The sequence below is a fragment of the Ochotona princeps genome, chromosome 4, assembly GCF_030435755.1.
Source record: "Ochotona princeps isolate mOchPri1 chromosome 4, mOchPri1.hap1, whole genome shotgun sequence".
Lineage (NCBI taxonomy): Eukaryota > Metazoa > Chordata > Mammalia > Lagomorpha > Ochotonidae > Ochotona > Ochotona princeps.
The window spans coordinates 26,918,700-26,937,321 of NC_080835.1; the positions used below are offsets into that span (position 1 = coordinate 26,918,700).

The 18,622-nt window shown below is 37.1% G+C and overlaps 1 protein-coding gene across 1 annotated transcript in view; it reads left to right on the forward strand.

The window, feature by feature from the left end:
- Positions 1-18,622, forward strand: part of CSTF3 (cleavage stimulation factor subunit 3) — a 73,473-nt gene that overhangs the window by 20,581 nt on the left and 34,270 nt on the right. The window lies entirely within an intron of this gene.

An 18,622-nucleotide genomic window follows, 5' to 3' on the forward strand; every position in this document is an offset into this window, starting at 1 on the left:
TACCTTATAATACATGGTATACTCATTGCTAATATTGATTTATAATATAGATTCTCAACATTATTAAGTACACTGCAGCCTCAACATAGCATTTCCCTGTAGAGCTAAAATTTCATACTGTGGCTCGTTTTTGAATATGTTCAGAGGGTTGTAGTCACCAACAGTACTAAAAAGACCAGCGTACTACAGTGGACATCTGTGTGATCCTCCTCCTGCCCAACTGCAGAGTCTGCTGGAGGCTACAGGGTACTCCATGTGTTTGTATTATAGTTCCCGTTGTCTTACTGTGTGGGAAGGAAGAGTACTTGCAGTAGGTCAGTAAGGACATGTGTGTTTTATGTGTGTGTGTGTGTGTGTGTGTGATTGTGTGCTTGTGTGATTGTGCATATGGTCTGTGTGCTTGTGTGAGAGAGTTTGTACCTTGTGTGGAGTCCAGTGGTTTAGCCCATGACCGTGCCCTTCAGGTTTCACTGCCTGTCCTCTGGAACTACATCTCCTTCATATGCTTGAGTCCTCGGGTAGCTTGGCACGGCATTGGCAGGTGAGCCTGTCTGAAGTGTGCTGACGTCAGTGCTGCTTCCTGTTACTCACTAAACCAAGGAGCCAGGAGCACCTGCATCTGATCTGCATTCTAGTGTGACTAAATGAACATAATAGTTCTTACATCATTAAATTGTATTTTCTAAGTTGTAAAACTTTCTGTTTCCAAAATTTCAATATTTTCCATGCATTTTAAGTTAAATAAATTTTCAGGTACTCATTAATTATAGATATAGTGAGCTTATTTCTCCGACTTCTTAGCTGTAAGATACAAACTGTTCTGAAAAAAAATTTGAGAAAGAACATATTATTCCATGGAGCTGAAAGTTGTCTAAATAACAGGCACATTTTGTACAGTGTTTCAGACCTGTTAGCATTTACCTGATTTATTTAATTGGTAATGTTTGCATATGTTTCTCACACACATACACACAAATATCCACGCATACTCAATACATGCAAATACACATGTATGTGTAAAACACCTTTGGAGAAAATGATGAAAGAACATGCATGTCTATAACATTTTATACTTTAAGAATTAAGATATTAAATTGAATGCTGCTGTCAGAAACATCTGGACTGTTTTTTTCTCCTTCTTGATTTGCTCTTTTCTCATTTTATACTTCTTGTAGAATATGCAGGCTCAAGCTTTCTTTGATCATATCATTCAGTGTGGCCTTTAATATTTTTCAAGAAGATATATAACCTACTTAATACCTGAATAATATCTGAAGTGATGATAAGAATGTCTTTACATTGAAAATAACACTAACAATGTTTACATAACTCTTGTATGCACTCTCAAAATAAAGTTTTCTTAATATATTTGTTGTAACTCAGTACTTGATGGTGGGAAAATGGAAATGCTTCATTTGTTTATATTCAGCAAAATCATTTTGTATAAATTAGTTTTTCTTTAATAGGAAACATTGTTTATAATGTCTGAAAGACTTCATATAAATCCTACTTCAGTACAAAGTTGTAAAAGAATAAAGTGGCTTTTAGAATTTTTTTTGCTTTTTACTTTGGCATCAGAAAAAAGTCCATTGAAATGAGAGCATATTAGAAATAAACACTTCAGAAATTTTGTGGAAAAATGGAATAAAATTGGTTAACTTTGCAAAGCTGATGCATGTGTTTTTTTTTTTTAAATTATACATATTTTCCATGAACTTTTTGAAGCTTTTTCATAATTATTTCAGAAATAAGTTAATGATTCGATTTATGAATTCAGGACACATCAGTACGGGTATATTTTAGGAGATCTCGTTTTGCCTCAGAATTTCCTAAACTGATTTGTTTTACTCTTGGATTGTAAAACTAGTGTTCACATAATCATCATAAGAATAAGCATCTTGAAAGTGACCCAAATTTCAAGTTGCTAAACTTAAATACAGAGTTTAAGTTACAGGTTTTTAAACACTTTAAGGTGATTACCCCCAGCAGAGCCTCAGCGGTTTTTTTTTGTTTGTTTGTTTGTTTTTAAGAGAAACACTTTTCAAAGCTAATGTTGTGCCACTGAATGGAGAAACACACATTTCCCCAAATTCTTGTTTGGGAAACTTCCCTTTTTTTTCTGTGGTTTAGCTTTTCTGTGGTGTGGTCAATGTAACAGCATCATCAGCTACATTATCTTACTGTTAGATGTGACTTATATTTAATTAGTCCACACTCATAAGATTTTGCACTAAAAGATGTTACTATTTATTAGTAGCTGAAGGGGAACTGACATAATCCTGATAATAGCAATAATGTATCATGCTGTTTGTGAAAGTTGTGATTCTTTAATAAAAGTATACAGTGAATCGATTGCTTTTATTTAAAAGTTTTTTTTCTTATACTTGTTTTATCTTTTCTTTATCCATAATAAGTTGTAAAGTTTACATTTCAGTTTTTCAAAACTATCTTGCTTGGGTGGGGAAAAGTTTTTTTAAAAAGTTTCTTCTTGGGAAATGGAAGTGAGCTTTCATTATGAACATGAGTGACCTAAATTGGAATAAACTTCACTGCTGTCGATACTGTTTTAATGCCTCTACTTAGTAAATGACTGTTTTAATGTTGTGTATATCGAGCAATGTGATTTTATAATACACATAAAATTACTGCATTATAGCTTATGATTTCTATACTTCAGCTTGAGCCTTGAAAGCAATCTGTACTCTTCTCTTATTGATCTGCACTCTTCCTGTTTGTAATAAATGTTGGTCCATGTCTGTGTGATTATTCAGATTTTTCTCTAGATTTCAGTATGCTTTTTTTAAAGTCTGCTTCTTGAATGCATATGTAAATGTAGAGCAGGATTGTAAAAGAAAATTGGAAGAACTTACAGACACAACTGAGTGGTCACATATAAAAGTAATTCAAATAGTTAAACTACTGTTTGATCACCAAAGGAAATATTTATACGTTCGCTGTTAAGGAGGAAACTTTCAACTTTGTCAAGTATCTTATTCTGATTTTTTTCTTCTGCCCCTTTTTTTAGCAGAGATGCCTACGTATTGTCACTTGTACTAACAATCTGTGTGTTTTCTCTCTGTTTCGGTACCTTTTCACTGTAGGAATTTACTGAAACTGTTTGGAAGGGATGTAATCATTTAAGTAACAATTTCTTTATATGTTTCTTAATAACTATCTTTTAGGTGGTTGTGAAATGTAGCCACAAAATCAGTCTAATTGCTTTTATAGTCCTCCGTTTTTAGAGAGTAAAATTATAGGCTCTGCAGGTATCAGAAAACATTTTGAAACAAAATCACTATTTCCTCCAAATACTCTGTTTTTAACCTGACTTATATTCTGTTCTTTGTGTAATGAAACTTAAGATCCATTCTGAAAATGCATTCTGGGAAGGGTCATCTTTAGTTAGGTACATGATATTAAACATTGTGTTCTGTAATTGTGAAACTAAAAGGACTGTTGGAACGAACGTAGTCACCTCACTGTGTTGGAACACTAACAATACTTCGAACTGTTTTGGTTCATGCTATCTTACCTCTGTCTCATTATACCCATACTCTTCCTAGCCCCTGATAATCGCTATTCTAAATTCAGATGACCTTTTTTCAAAAACGAGAAGTTTACATTAATACTTAGTTTGAAAGAGAAATAATGGGCATTGTAGTTGTGAAGATCCATCACTGTTTGGAGGTATTAACGTTCTTGAATGAACTCAGAATTGGAATAGGAATACCTGAACCCTTTATCATATATAGAAATAGAAGCATCCATAAAGGTTTTTTGGGATGTATGGAACTTTGGGTTCTAACTTGATCTTGGGGGAACCCACTGGCAGTTGATCTATCTGCACTTAAGAAAAAATAAAAAGGCAAAACCTCAAATATTTGCTGATTACCTTAATTATTTTCAGTTTGGTGTGTTAACTTAGAAATAGCCCTTCCATGTGACTCTTGTTCAAGGCAATGCCAAGAAATGAACGTGTCTTAAAATGTTACCAGTGCTAGCTGTAAAAGTGACTAATAGATAAACTAGTGTTGAAAGAAACTCCTGTGAGTTTTAAACTTTATTACCAAACTTTGCTCTTAGCAATTTAATAGCAGGAAAGATAAGTGTTGGTGGGTTGAAGTTTAGGTGTTTCCCCTTTCAAGTACGTAAATTCCTAGCAGTTTGAATAGAAGTTGTGAATATTTGCTTTGAATACAACTTGAGAAATATCCTCTACTTTTCTAATGTTCAGGCATAATAATGTGGGTTTTACCATTTTGTATGTCAAGAGACTTCTAAAAACATTTATTTGAAAATACTAACCCATTAAATCACAAAGTTCTCGATTCTGCAAATACTTCAACAACTTACATTTATTTCAGAGTCACCATAATTTTTTTCTCATGTTAATGGGGCATAGTGGATGAAATGATAATATAAAGATTATATCAAAGATTGGAATATAGTTTGGAAGTAATACTTTGAAATGCCAGATTCACAGATCGAGATCTGCCCTTTTCACTCTTGAAACAATGCAAAGTCCAGCAATGGGACATATGCAGTCACAACCCTTTGTTTAAGTGAATTTCACACCTAATGTCAGTGACAATGGATTTTCCATTGCATAGGGAAATAGTCTTAAGGGTGCTAATGTCCACAGGCTTTCAGTATTGATAATTTCACGACAATTATTTCATTGAAGTTTGTTTTATATTTATTTTAAGAGCAGATTTTTATAAAGAAACAGAGTTCTTTCATCTGCTAATCTATTCCCTAAATGACTGCAGTGGCTGGAGTTGAACAGATCTGAATCCAGGAGCCAGGAACCTCTCTTTGGGTCTCCCATATGGGTGCAGGAGCCCAAGGACTTGAACCATCTTTGCCTCGAGCTATAAGTAAGGCTGGACTGGTCCCCATACGGGGTGCTGGCACTTGCAGGTGTAGGTGGCTTGCTGTGTCACTGCACCAACTATTATTTCTTGTCTGACAATAGTATTTAACACTTGCTGAAGGATCTGTCAGTCTGTTAGCTTGTTCTTTGTAGCATATTGTGCTGTTTCTTTGATCCATAGTTAGGATTAGGGTTATCATATTCTTGAATTTGAAACCAGATTTTGTTCCATAATCTTGGAAAAGAACAGTCACATATAAATTAAACATTAAGGGTCAGATGGTTCTCTGTAGAGTGTTAACGAGAGTGTCATAACTAGGAGAACATGATTTTAATGAATGAATTGCAACTTGTAATGATTTTGCACCTTCTTGAGAATGTAAGCTATCATAATCTTAACATTGAAAGTTTTTATTTTGGGGAGGAATGTGGAGTGAGTACAATTAAAGAACTAGATAATTTTTGTTAGAACTAAATAATTATGTGAATTAGATGTTAATCCATTTTATAATTTGTCATTAAGTATTTCTAAAAGCTTTTAAGTAAGACATGATTGCTAAAGACACAGTGTATCTTTTATGATGGCTTTGCCAGATACAGCGGATCCTTAGCAGTAGATATTTTAAAATTTTTTTTGGGGGGGGGTGCTTTTGTTTTTTTAGTCAAATGCTTCCGCAAGAATACAAGAAAGTACAGTGTCAGGAAATCAAAGTATTTTGGGGAAAAACTGTCAGCAGAATAACACTATGTTGTACCATTTGTTTCTCTCAATGGTAATTTTGTTCAAAGTTTTGGTTATTGTGTAGTTTCAAAAATTTTAGAAGATGTGGTTTTCAATTGGGATATAATAGGTGAGAAAGTCTTTTGAATAATTATTTATATTTATAGGTAAATATGAAAACTCTAGGATAATTTTTTTTTTATTTTTAAGTACTTATTTTGTTTGAAAGGAAAATTTACAGAGAAGGGAAGAGATAGAAAGTACTTCATCCGCTTTTTCACACCCCAAATGGCTACAACAGCTGAGCTCCTCAAGAGCCTTTTTCGAGTCTCCCACATGGTCACAGGGTCCAAATCGCCTTGGCCATCCTCTGTAGCTTTCCCATGCCACAGGCCCGAGCTCCATGGGAAGTGAAACAGTTGGGACATGTAGGAGATGCTGACACCATGGGGTGGATGATTAGCTTGTTGAACTATGGTACCACAGTCTTTATTTATTAAGATTTAGTTTATTGGAAAGGCAGATTTACTCAAAAGGAATCACAGAAAGGTTTACGGTCAACTAGTTCTCCCCAAATGGCCTCAACGGCCAGAGCTGAGCTGTTCAGGAGCCAGGGGCTTCTTCCAAGTCTCCCACGTAGGTACAGAATCGCAAGGGGTTGTCAGGGTCTCAAGGCTTGGGGTCATCCTGCACTGCTTTTCCCAGGCCACAAGCAGGGAGCTGGAAGGGAAGTGGAGCATCCAGGACATGAAGTGGCACCCATATGGGATCCTGGAACATGGAAGGTGAGGACTTTAGCCTCTAGACCATTATGCTGGGCCCCAAACCCATTTTTAACTGCCAATTAATGTGCTGAAACACATTAAAGAACTCTTTTTTGTATAATACGGATCTGTTTTAACAGTTTTGGCACATGCTTTCCCAGTCTTTCTATAAGAGACCGGGTTGCATTCATCATGAGCTTTACATTGATGTTGTTGTTAATATTTTTACATATAAAAGCACATTTAGACAACCAATACTGATAGCATACTTTGCCTGCAGCCTTGTTTGTTTTTGTTTTGCTTTGTTTACTTTTTATTTATTTATATGCAGCCTTGTTTCTACTTTCATTATGGTAATTTCTTTTACAGCCAATTCTACCTAATCATTGATTGTTACTGTTTTTCTTTGTTCCTTTAATTTAAGTAGAACAGTTGCTGAGACTTTAAATTGTTTGCTACCTCCTTGTTAGGTTTATATTATGTATTTTGGCCAAGAAGCTCCAGAAGTGGTTCAGTATTATTAGTTCCCTTCATGTGGGGACACATTGACACTCATTTCCCTTTTAGAGGTAAAATTAATTTAGATGGCTAGTTTATGGACTGGTTTCTCTAATATAAAAAAGTTTTTTGTTTTTTCAGTTTTTTTTTTTAACTAGGAAAAGGTGGTGAGGAGACAGTTTTAACATTTGAATTTATCAAGCCACTGCCTATCCTATTAATTATTATCTAAGTCAGTTATACTTTGGTATCAGGTTAATGTTTTTAATTTGTTTATAGGTTAGTATAAATAGGTGCTTTGATAATGACTCAAGTTTAAGCCTGTTACTTTAGTTTGTAAAGTAGATTTTCCCCTTCCCACATTTTTCCTCGATGGCTGCTATTTTAAAGTTACTATTGAGTGCAGTTGCAGATACTTCTGGATTTTAATGGGTTTTGGTTACAACAATTTTATCAAAGCTATCATTCAGTCCGACTAATGTGCCAATTGTGTGAAAAATCATAAGAAAATTTCACATCAGAAGTGATAAGAGTTTTTTTTTTAAGATTTTTTTTTATTATTATTATTTTTTTATTACAAAGTCAGATATACTGAGAGGAGGAGAGAGAGAGGAAGTGGAGCTGCTGGGATTAGATCCAGCAACCATATGGGATCAAGGCAAGGACCTTAGCCACTAGGCCACGCTGCCGAACCCCAGAAGTGATAGAGTTTTAAAGAAAGTCCTTTGATTACAGGAAATAAATTATCTCCTAGATTAGTTTATGAAATGGAAAATTATTTTGTAGAATTTACATGTCTTTTTAAAATTAGTGGTATTTTTGACCTTAAAAATGATCAGAATGGAAATGAAGATGGCTTAGCCACCTAGGGTTCATGTTCTGCTCTTAGCACTGATTAAATATAACTTACTGTTTTATGTGTGTGATCTCTTTTTTTGACATGGATTTTCTGATATTTAGTGGCTTTAGCTTTCCTAAGATTACCTGAATTATAAACTACTGGGAGGTAACAGAAAGCTGAGAACTTAAACCTGTTCATTCTAGTTCTTTAATCTGGGCTCAGATCATCAGCCACTTAAAGACATCAAACCTGTGGTTGTAGAAATAGTCGTTTACCAGTTTATAACTGAATCTTCTTTTATGGAGTTCCTTGCATTCTATGTCACTTTTGAATCCATCAGATTTCTGGCATGCACTGGAATAAATCATGTGGCTATTCCCAAGTACATAAATTTGCTTCAGTGGATTTTTCAACACAACTTTTTAGAATAACTTGCCATGCGATCTTTTTTTTCTTTTTAAATTGATGATGTTTATATAGTTGCTTAGAGTGGGAAGGGTCAAATTTAAAGGGAACTGGGTGAGACCCTTATTTCCAAGTTTTCTTGCTGTATCTGGGGGAAGAAGGGAGATAAGGAGAGAAGCCATGCACCCTGAAATTATATATACATTCTCTAAAATTACTGTTACTATTCTGTGTACTTTCACCTTTCACAATTTTTTCAATTTTTGGACTGTTGTGTATATAACAGCAAGTCTTTATGCTTTAAGAAATTTATATCTTACTTACTGTTAGTGCCAGAGCAGTTTTATCATTTATTTCTAGTTTTGTTTTTTGGGGGGCGGTAGGAGGAGGGCAGATTTCTTACTTGAGAGGCAGATTTATAGAGAAGGAGACTCAAGTCTTCCATCTGCTGGTTTGCTCCCCAGTGGCCATAATGGTCAAAGCTAGGTTCATCTGAAGCCAAGAGCCTAGAAACTCTTCCAGCTTTTCCACATGGGAGCAGGAATGCAAGCACTTGGGCCATTCTTTCACTGCTTTCCCAGGCCACATCAGCCTTGAGCTGGGTTGAAAGGGTAGTAGCTGGGGCCCGACGTGGTGGCCTAGTGACTAGAATCCTTGCCTTGAACTTGCTGGGATCCCATATGGGCGCCGGTTCTAATCCCGGCAGCTCCACTTCCCACCCAGCTCCCTGCTTGTGGCCTGGGAAAGCAGTTGAGGACGGCCCAATGCTTTGGGACCCTGTCCCCACATGGGAGACCTGGGGGAAGTTCCTGACTCCTGGCTTCAGATTGGTGCAGCCACCGGCCTGTTGTGCTCACTTGGGGAGTGAACCATCGGACAGAAGATATTCTTCTCTGTCTCTTCTCTCTGTATATCTGACTTTGTAATAAAAAAAAAATCGTTAAAAAAGTGTGGTTGCTGGAAATTACACTGGTGTTCATATGGGATATTCACACCAAAGGTGCAGGCTTAACTTCTCATGCCACAACACTGACCTTTCTAATTTTTTCTTAAGGCCAAAGTTGACAGTCTGTATGCCTGTGTATCACATTGGTATCTTCTTACATTTCTATGTAAAGTATAGAAATTTTAGAGTGGGATGATCTATTGTGATATGACTTTCAGAATGAAGATGTGCAAAATAATTGAAATTTTAGAAACACTATAGGAAAATGAAAGGTTGAAGTCCAGGACACAGAACATCCCGTTCTTTTGAAGTATGAAAGAATACCTTGACTATTGTTAATGAGAACATCTTATTTGTGAACCTGAACTAGCATTTCCAGGCACTTGTAATTTACTGCTTATCTGTTTTATTCAACATAAACTTTGAATACATCCCAGTATTTAACAGTGAAAAGTGGAAAATCATGCAGCTGCCTGAAACTACCCATTCTGAGTAAACAATATTTGCTCAAAAGTTGTATTGTATACCTATAAAATGTGATACTTTAAATTTTCCCACACTTAAAAAACCATTGAATTTTACTTTAATACTTAGTTACACTCAGTTTGTGTTAACAGAGAAAGGTATACTCTGGTTTTTTTACTTTCTGCAAGTTAAAAATAGATGATAATGAATCATTGTGTGTGTCACTAATAACTTTATATTTGAAAGACTAGTGCTTAGCAGCTGCCTGAAGTGATAATTTGTGATAGAATGCATCTCCAAAGGATTGTTGGATTTGCTCAGTGTGTTCACACAAAGTTCTGTAAAATGTTGCACTGTTTTTCCATAAAAATGTCAAAAAAGATCATATGGTAGTTTTGTAGCCTCCTCAACATCCAGCATCTGTATGTATAGGGTTATATGGCTAAAGGTGTTTTTTAAAGGGAAAACTCAGTAAAGTATCTCAGAAATTTTTTTTTTTTTAATTTGGGACCTTTTTTATTTTACACCAAGAAGTCAGGTGTATCTCAGAAATTTAACTTTGCATTATTGAATAAATCATTGGAGAGATGCTAGGTGCCATTTATACCAATGACCATGTCACCATAGCAGGTTATTACTCTGAATCAGTGTTGTGTTTTTTTGTTTGATTGATTTTGAAATTGCAGAGAAACAGAGATGTGTTTCATCTGCTGGTTCACTCCAGATGGCCACAATAGCTGGAGCTAAGCCCATCTGAAGCCAGGAGCTTCTTCTGGGTCTCCTGCATTAGTGCAAGGGCCCAAAGGACTTGCAGACAAATTTCACTGCTTTCCTAAGTGAACCAGCAAGGTTCTGGTTTGGAAGTGGGGCAGCTAAGACTCAGCCTGGCACCCATATGAACTTTGGCAACAAGGTGGGGTTTCATGCATGGCTGGCTCCTGGGGAATAGGGTTTTTGATAGGGGAAAGCACTATCAAAGGAGAAGCTGTGAAGATGGATCAATTAAGTAACTTAGCTAAGGTCTAAAGTAGATGTTGGAGACTTCCCAGGGTGGGGGATGAGAACTCATGATTTATTTTATTTTGATAGTTTTAAGTTCAAATTTAACTAGATTTTGCCTCCAGTAGTTATTAGTATTTAAACAGATGACTTAAGACTAGAATTTTAACTTAGAAAGCTGCATTAGTCTAATGGTTAGTGATTAAGTTTAGAGCTGCAGCCAAGTTACAGTGAATAAAATTGATGTAAAACCATGAACATCTTCATTTTAGAGTAACTAAAATGAATACAGTTTTGTTCTAAGAAAACCTATTGAAATTATAATGAAAACTAGTTGTGTAATTGTGTGCCATTATGTCATTCAGTTGCATGTGAAAGTTTGTAGGTTACCTATAATTCATTTTTACTGATTTGAAAGGAAAAGAGCTTGCCTGCCAGTTAATAACCCAGTTTCCAAAACATTCAGCGATTGGCCATTCCAGGAGCTGGAAACTAAATCCAGGTCTCCCATCAGAGTGGCAGAGGCTTAAAACTGGAATCTAGGATCAAAGGCAGAGCCAGAAGATGATCTCTGGCTCTTTGATAGGGGATGTGAACAACCCAAGTGGCATCTTAATGGCTGTGCCCAATTTTCATTTTAGTTTACTTTTGATTTTAATCTTAAGAAACGAATAGAGTTAAAATGTAAAACCAGGTTTCTTTTAGTGCTGTTCAGTCTGAGGTTAATGGTGTAATAATAGAATTTGAATTTGTTTTAAAGGTTTATTTATTTTTATTGGAAAGTCAGATATACAGAGAGGAGAGACAGGAAGATCTTCATCTGATGATTCACTCCACTAGTGGCTGCAAGGGCCGGAACTGAGCAGATCCGAAGCCAGGAGCTTCTGAACGGGTCTCCCATGGGTGCAGGGTCCCAAGACTTTGGGCCGATCTTGGCTGCTTTCCCAGGCCACAAGCAGGGAGATGGATGGGAAGCAGGGCTACCAGAATCAAAACCTGCATCCATATGGGATCCCAGCAAGTTCAAGGCTAGGACTTTAGCTGCTACGCTACCACACTGGACCCAGAATTTGGATTTTTGAAAACAGTAAGAGAAGCCTTTACTTGGGAAGGGGAAAAAAAACCAGCTTTATTGAGTAAAACTTGAACAGTTCACTCAAGCAGTGATTTCTGAGTTTTTTTATTATCAATTTTTAGTTTTATTTAACAGGCATAGTTACAGAGAAGAGAGACAGATCTTCCATCTGCTGGTTCATTACCCAAATGGCTGCAGTGGCTGGAACTATGATAAAACCCAGGAGCTCCTTTTGGGTCTTCCACATGGGTGCACGAACCCAAAGCTTTGACCCATCATCCTCTGTGCTTTCACAGACCCTAGCAAGGAGCTGGATCAGAAATGGAATAGCATGGATATGAATCGGTTGCCATATGGAGTGATGGCACTTGCAGGCAGAGCATTAGTCAAGTGAGCCATCATGTGGTCCTGAAATAGCAGGTATTACCTACTATGGGCAACCTGCTGGGAGGAAGGAAATCAGTGATCATTCAGGCTGATATTAAGAGAATGTTAATGTAATGAGTCAATCTGGCAAATAATCTACAATAGGTCCCTTGTCCTGTCTCTTAAACGCCTTGGTGTTCCTTTGACTCTAGGCACCCTCTCACCTAAAGGCTTTGCTTCACATTAGTTGTTTATCTGCTCTGATGCTATATAGTGCTTAATGTTGAGATGTTTCCAGAAGTGGCCTCTACCATAACTGCCACCCTTACACTCGGTACACCAGAATTACTCATTCTTCTGCTGTGTTGTTTTCATATAACACACTAAACTTCCTATTATGCTCACAGCTTGTCTCCTTTATTGATACATCCATGGAACCTAGACCAATACTTGGCACAAAACAACAACACGAACACTGGGGAAAATCCACAGTGAAAATACTGTTTTTTGACTTGATTTTTCACAATTATAAATCTTTACAGCTAGCAGTTTTTATAAGTATGTTTAAAGTTTTCCTTAATATTTCCTAAATGTTGAAGTCTAAGTGTCAGTTTCTTTGACATTTAGAATCACATTGATAAATATATGAGAGAAAGTTTTATATCTTAAAAGATGACCCAATTAATGGGTACTGTGAATGTTTTGTTGTTATTGTGAAGATTTATTATTGGAAAGGAAGATATAAGAGAAAGAAAGATCTTCCGTCCACTGGTTTCTCCCCAAATGGCCACAACAGCTGGAGCTGAACCGATCTGAAGCCAGACGCATCTGCCTGGTCTGCCACACAGGTGCAGGGTCCTAAGGCTTTGGGCCTGCTTCCCAGGCCATAGACGGGGAGCTGGATGAGAAGTGGATATGAACCAGTGTCCAGGCAAGGCGAGGATTCAGCAGCTGAGCCATCACACTGAGCCAATTTACCCAGCAGTTTTAAGTATCGTTTTAGCAAGAATTAATTGCCTTTGGTTCTGAAACACTTTTAGGTGAATTAACCTGGCAACACAAGATAAATTAGTGTCTACATGTAATGAAATTTTAGACATTTGTACTGGAGTAAAATTTCTGAGATATTTTAAAATTTACAAATGTGATAAGTTGAATTTTTATAAATTGTTAAATTTCACAACTTTGTTAATAAAATGTACACTATGACAACTTTGAATACTATATTTTTGTATATTTCTAACAAGTGGGAAGTTAGATAGTAAATATATAAATGCCTAGTTTAATAACCCAGAAGTTAGTCTCATTTTTTAAAATAATCCTGTGTTGACTATTATTAATCTACACTTTTACCCTCCTTGGGGTTTATTTTATCCAAACCTTTTAGTTACTTGGACAAAGCAAATATTAAAAGTAAATTCAAGTTTGTGGGTATGTGTCTCGAAAAACCTAATTATGGGCCCGGCGCAATAGTGTTTGGTTAAAGTCCTAGCCTTGCACGCCCCGGGATCCCATATGGGCTCTGGTTCTAATCCCGGCCTCCCCGTTTCCCATCCTGCTCCCTGCTTGTGGCCTGGGAAAGCAGTCAAGGACGGCCCAAAGTCTTGGGACCCTGCACCTGCACCAGAAGAGCTCCTAGTTCCTGGCTTCGGATTGGCTCAGCTCCAGCTATTGCGGCCGCTTTGGGAGTGAACCATTGGACAGAAGATCTTCCTCTGTCTCTCCTCCTCTCTTTATATCCGCCTTTCCAATAATTAAAAAAAAAAAAAAACATATTTGCAAATTCTCTTTAAAAATATTGGGTTTTTATATAACTTTTGAAAGATTGATTTGTTTTTGTTGGAAAGGCAGATTTAAAAGAAAACATGGAGAGACAGAAAGATCCTCCTTTACTGATTCACTCCCCAGAGCGCCACAATGGCCAGAGCTTAGTTGATCCAAAGGCAGGAGCCAGGAACATCTTGTGGGTCTCCCACACATGTGCAGGGTTCCAAGACTAAGGGCCATCCTCTAGTACTTACTACTTTCCCAGGATATTACAGGGGAGCTTATAGCAGCTGGGATAAGAACTGTTGCCATTTGGGATCCTGGTGCTTGTAAGGGGAGAATTTACCAATCACGCTGTCGTGCTGGGCCCTAATTACTTATATTCTATTTTAATTTTTCTAGAAATCATTGTATGTTGAATTTTTAGTTCTTTGTTGCTGTTCAAGATAATTTGCATCATTTTTTTTCTGTATATTTCTGTGTCTCCATGTGAGCCTGTGGAAGCTTAATGGTAATAAAGTATGTTGGTGATAACTACTGAGCAATGGGAAGAGCTAGGTTACTCAGGTGTGCTGTCTCGGGAACAGTTCAGGCAACTAGGCAGAATTATGACATCTCCCAGGTGTGATAAACTGTCAGCACTGTGAGGAATTATCAATCAAAGCTGAATTGGGAGGCAAAGAAAGAAACTCGGGGCCAAAAGCAGAACATTGGAACTTGTTTTCACCATGAGGTGTTTTCCTAACTGGAAGAGCATGAGCGGGTTTTGGAGTTTATATAGCTGAAGTCCACAATGGAGTGGCCAGTGGATAATCTTTTCACTGTAAAATTGCATGCCCATGAAGCTACAGTGAAAGAATGAACCAGCTGGAAGTAAATATGTGTACCATCTGCCCTCTGTTGTCTTGGCATCAAAGCTGGTTTTGTCTGAGTGAAATGATGAAGATCATGAGATGTTAGAACAACGTTCCTTGCATGGATCTGGCCTTTAGGTGTCACTTGAGTTGTTCAGAAGACCTCACTCAGGCTGCAGTTGAAGTTGGCACCCTGAGTTACCCTGTAGGTGCCTTGTTATAGCGTAGTCAAACCATTTCTGTGGAAATGCACTCCTACGTAACAAATCTGCACAAGCAGTGTTGCAAGAAAAAAACCAGCTCAGTTGTTAACAGCTGAGGCATATTCAGAGACGGTACATAGCAAAAATAGCCCTGCAAAGACTTCAAAACAATATAATGAGTTCTAGGGCAGGTTACATTGTTGGTGAAGGAAAGAATTGGAAAATTGAACCAACTCACATTGGAGTATAAATTGAATGTGAAATTAAAAATAACACTGAAGATTTAGTGGAAAGGTGTGTGATGGAAATTTTAGAAGTGGAGCTGTGACAATGAGAAGCAGAATTTGAAGAAAGAAAATGTTTTCCAGATTGCAGAGTTGCTGTTTGAATCTTATGGATGATTTGATGAAATGATCTACACTTATACAAAGGGGAATGAACTTACTGATTTTAAAAAAAAAGCTGAATAAACAGGAACGGCTCTGAAAGGAAGGAGAATCTGCAGCTCCTCGGGGAACATCAAGGAAGGCTGGAAGATGGTGAATTTTTGGCCTCTTTATTTCTACAAAGAAAAATAGCCTTTAACCCGAAGTTCTGTGCACAGGAGCAAAATGAAGGCGCTCGGGTGATGTTATGAAAATGCCTTTATGGCTAATGAGCTCTTGAGGCTAAATTTAATGATTTTAAAGTAACTTTGTTTCCTCATTCTGCTCCTGCAAAGGTTCTTTTGACTCATTTTACTGAAATTGTAGCATTTTTTGTTTATTTTCTCATGGTAAGATGATTGTATTGTTGATTTATTTGTAAAGGAGCGTATAGATCTTACTTGGTTAATCTGTACCAGAAAATTTTTCAGGTTTATTCATTTGGAAAGCGCAAGTACAGAGAGAAGGAAGTGTGGAAAGCTTGTCATTCTGGCACACTCATGGCAGCTTGCCCAGGCCTTAGCTAGCGTGAAGTCAGCATAAAGCTGCATTCCTGTCACCCACAAACATAGCCAGAGGACAGATACTTCCTGGCGGGACATTTCTCCTAGGTGTTTGCATGTTTTGTAAGTAATTCTTTATCTTAAAAAGTGTTTTCAAAAAAAAGAAAAAGCTTTCAAATAGTTCCACAGTATTACACACATGATTTCTGTTTAAAAAAATGCATATCCTGTAATTTTTATACATTGTTAGGAGTCTTGGGAAATTTGATCTGAGAATTGGGAGTGTAAATACTTAGATATGTTTCAATATCAAAAAAGAATCCGCTAAAAAGGATATATACCCATAAGTTACAAAAGGGACCTGGACCTAATAGTGACGTCACCTACCATGTCTGAGGCACCAATTTCCCAGTGGTGATGTTCATTTTCTTAAAATCTAGTAACACGTAATACATGTATTTTACACTGCTTTTACATTAATAAGTGATGGCTGTATTTTGTTTTGCACCTATTATTGATTTGCTTAACACTTAAATTTGGGACAAAAAAATTTCTCCTAAGTGCTTGACAGTTTCACGTTTCCTTACCCTCTTTCTGAAGGGCTTTTGTGTCCTTTCCTGCACAGCTGTGTTACAGACGTTACTGCAACGAGTAGTTGTGTGCATGTGGTCTCCATTTGTGTGAATGTGTCTATAAGTTACATTTCTGTAAGAATTTCTTTCAAGAGGGCTATGTGAGGTTTCTTTGAATTTCCAATTTTCAAATCACAGAGTTTGTCATAATTTTGAGTCCCATCAGGAATTCTTTAAAGATTGTATTTTCCCATATTCTGTCTAAATAATTTATTAACATAATTCTTAATTGACTGTTCACTATGGGTTTTCATTCATATTACCATATTGAGTGCAATTACCTATTCAAGAGACGTAAGTTTCTTTTCTCCGAACTTTTTAGTCCAGTTTCCTCATTGTGTTTCTTTGGAAGCACACAGTAGGAATGGTAAGAAAAACAACTTGAGCATGATTTACTACTTAGAAGTTGAAGTCATTTTGATAACATTTTAGTAGTGTTTTATGATCTTAATTGTGCATGTTTTCTCAATGTCTTTGGAAAGAATGATAAATATGACATGAAAGACTAATATTTTCCTTTCTTTTAGTGTTCTTATTGACATACTTAAACATTTTTTCTTATATGTTTTATGCTTAGGACGTTAGACTTTTTCTGAAGATTTATCAATTTTACTTGAAAGAGTTAGAAAGGGAGACATTAAAAAGAGAAGACCTTCGGCCGACGGTTCAGTCACAATGGCCAAAGCTGGGAACCAGGGGCCTCTTCTTGGTCTCCCATGTGGGTGCAGGCCTTCAAAGCCTTGGACCCTCCTCTGCTTTTTCCCAAGCAATCGCAGGGAGCTGGATTTGAAGTGGATCAGCTGGGACTCTGGCACTATCATGTGATGCTGGGACTACAGAGAATTAGCTCACTGTGCTAACGTGATGGCCCCAGTTGGTCAGACTGAATTTTTCACTTAAATTACCTCTCTGAAATTTTTTTTCTTTTACCTTCTAAGGTTTCTATACTGTTTTCTTCCAATTCAGTTTTAGATACAAGAAGGAACAGATATGCTTATGTACTGAAAAGACCTTTCAAATAGGTTGTATTAGGGTGTATCTCTGTTGCTACTTGTAATTTTCACTTCAAATTGATTTGTCTATGAATACTTGAAAAGTCTTGGTTCATACCACATTTTATTGGGTTTTTCTTTTTTTTTTTAAGATTTATTTATTTTTATTACAAAGTCAGATATACAGAGAGGAAGATCTTCCATCTGATGATTCACTCCCCAAGTGAGCACAACGGCCAGTGCTACGTCGATCCGGAGCCAGGAGCCAGGAACTTCCTCCGGGTCTCCCACATGGGTGCAGGGTCCCAAGGCTTTGGGCTGTCCTCGACTGCTTTCCCAGGCCACAAGCAGGGAGCTGGATGGGAAATGGAGCTGCCAGGATTAGAACCGGCGCCCATATGGGACCCTGGCGTGTTCAAGGCGAGGACTTTTTCAATAAAGTCATTTTAGAGACAAAAATACATCTGAATCATTTTTCACGAGTCAGAAATACTTTTGAAGTGTTATTAATGTATAAGGATTATATTTATGTAACTTTAAACAATTTTTAAGATTTATTTATATTGGAAAGGCAGATTTACATTGAGAAGGAGAGTCAGAGAGAAAGATTTTCTATCCATTAGCTCACTCATCCAGTGGCCACAACAGCCGGAGTTGAGCCTAGCCAAATCCAGGAGCCGGGAGCTTCTCTATCCTTGTACATTTCCAGGTAATAAGCAGGAGCTGGATTGGAAGAAGAGCAGCCGGATATGGGATGCCATCGCTTGGAAGTGGATGATTAGCTTGTTGAGCCACTGTGCTGGCTCCAACTTTAAGCATTTTCTAAACAGTTTAGCCTTTGGTGAAATAATTTCATAGATTCTGATTTTCCAATGTGAAACTGTTCTCATTACAGTGCACCTTAAATTTAACAATTTGAAATCTAATCATTACATAGTAGTATTCCTAGAGTATGTGTGTATTGCAGGGAAATAATAAATGTAAGGAAAGAAAAGAATAAGCAGTCTTCCTGCCCCTGTCTATGCCCAGAACAAAGTCGTGATTAGGAAAGGGATGCTAGGATCTTGGCTACCTCAAGAAACAGCACCAGGCTCTTAGTTTTCTCTGCTGTTTAACAAGTCATGGCTTTGGAGAATCTGATAGTTCCACTGTGTACCAACTGCACTTACATTTTAGTGACATCATACTGATGGCATTCTTTATATGGCAGGACTTCCAGCAGAATCTTTGTATTGTTGTATATTAAAACTTACTTGCCAGTGTTGATGAAATTCAAGTTCAGTGCTTTGCGTT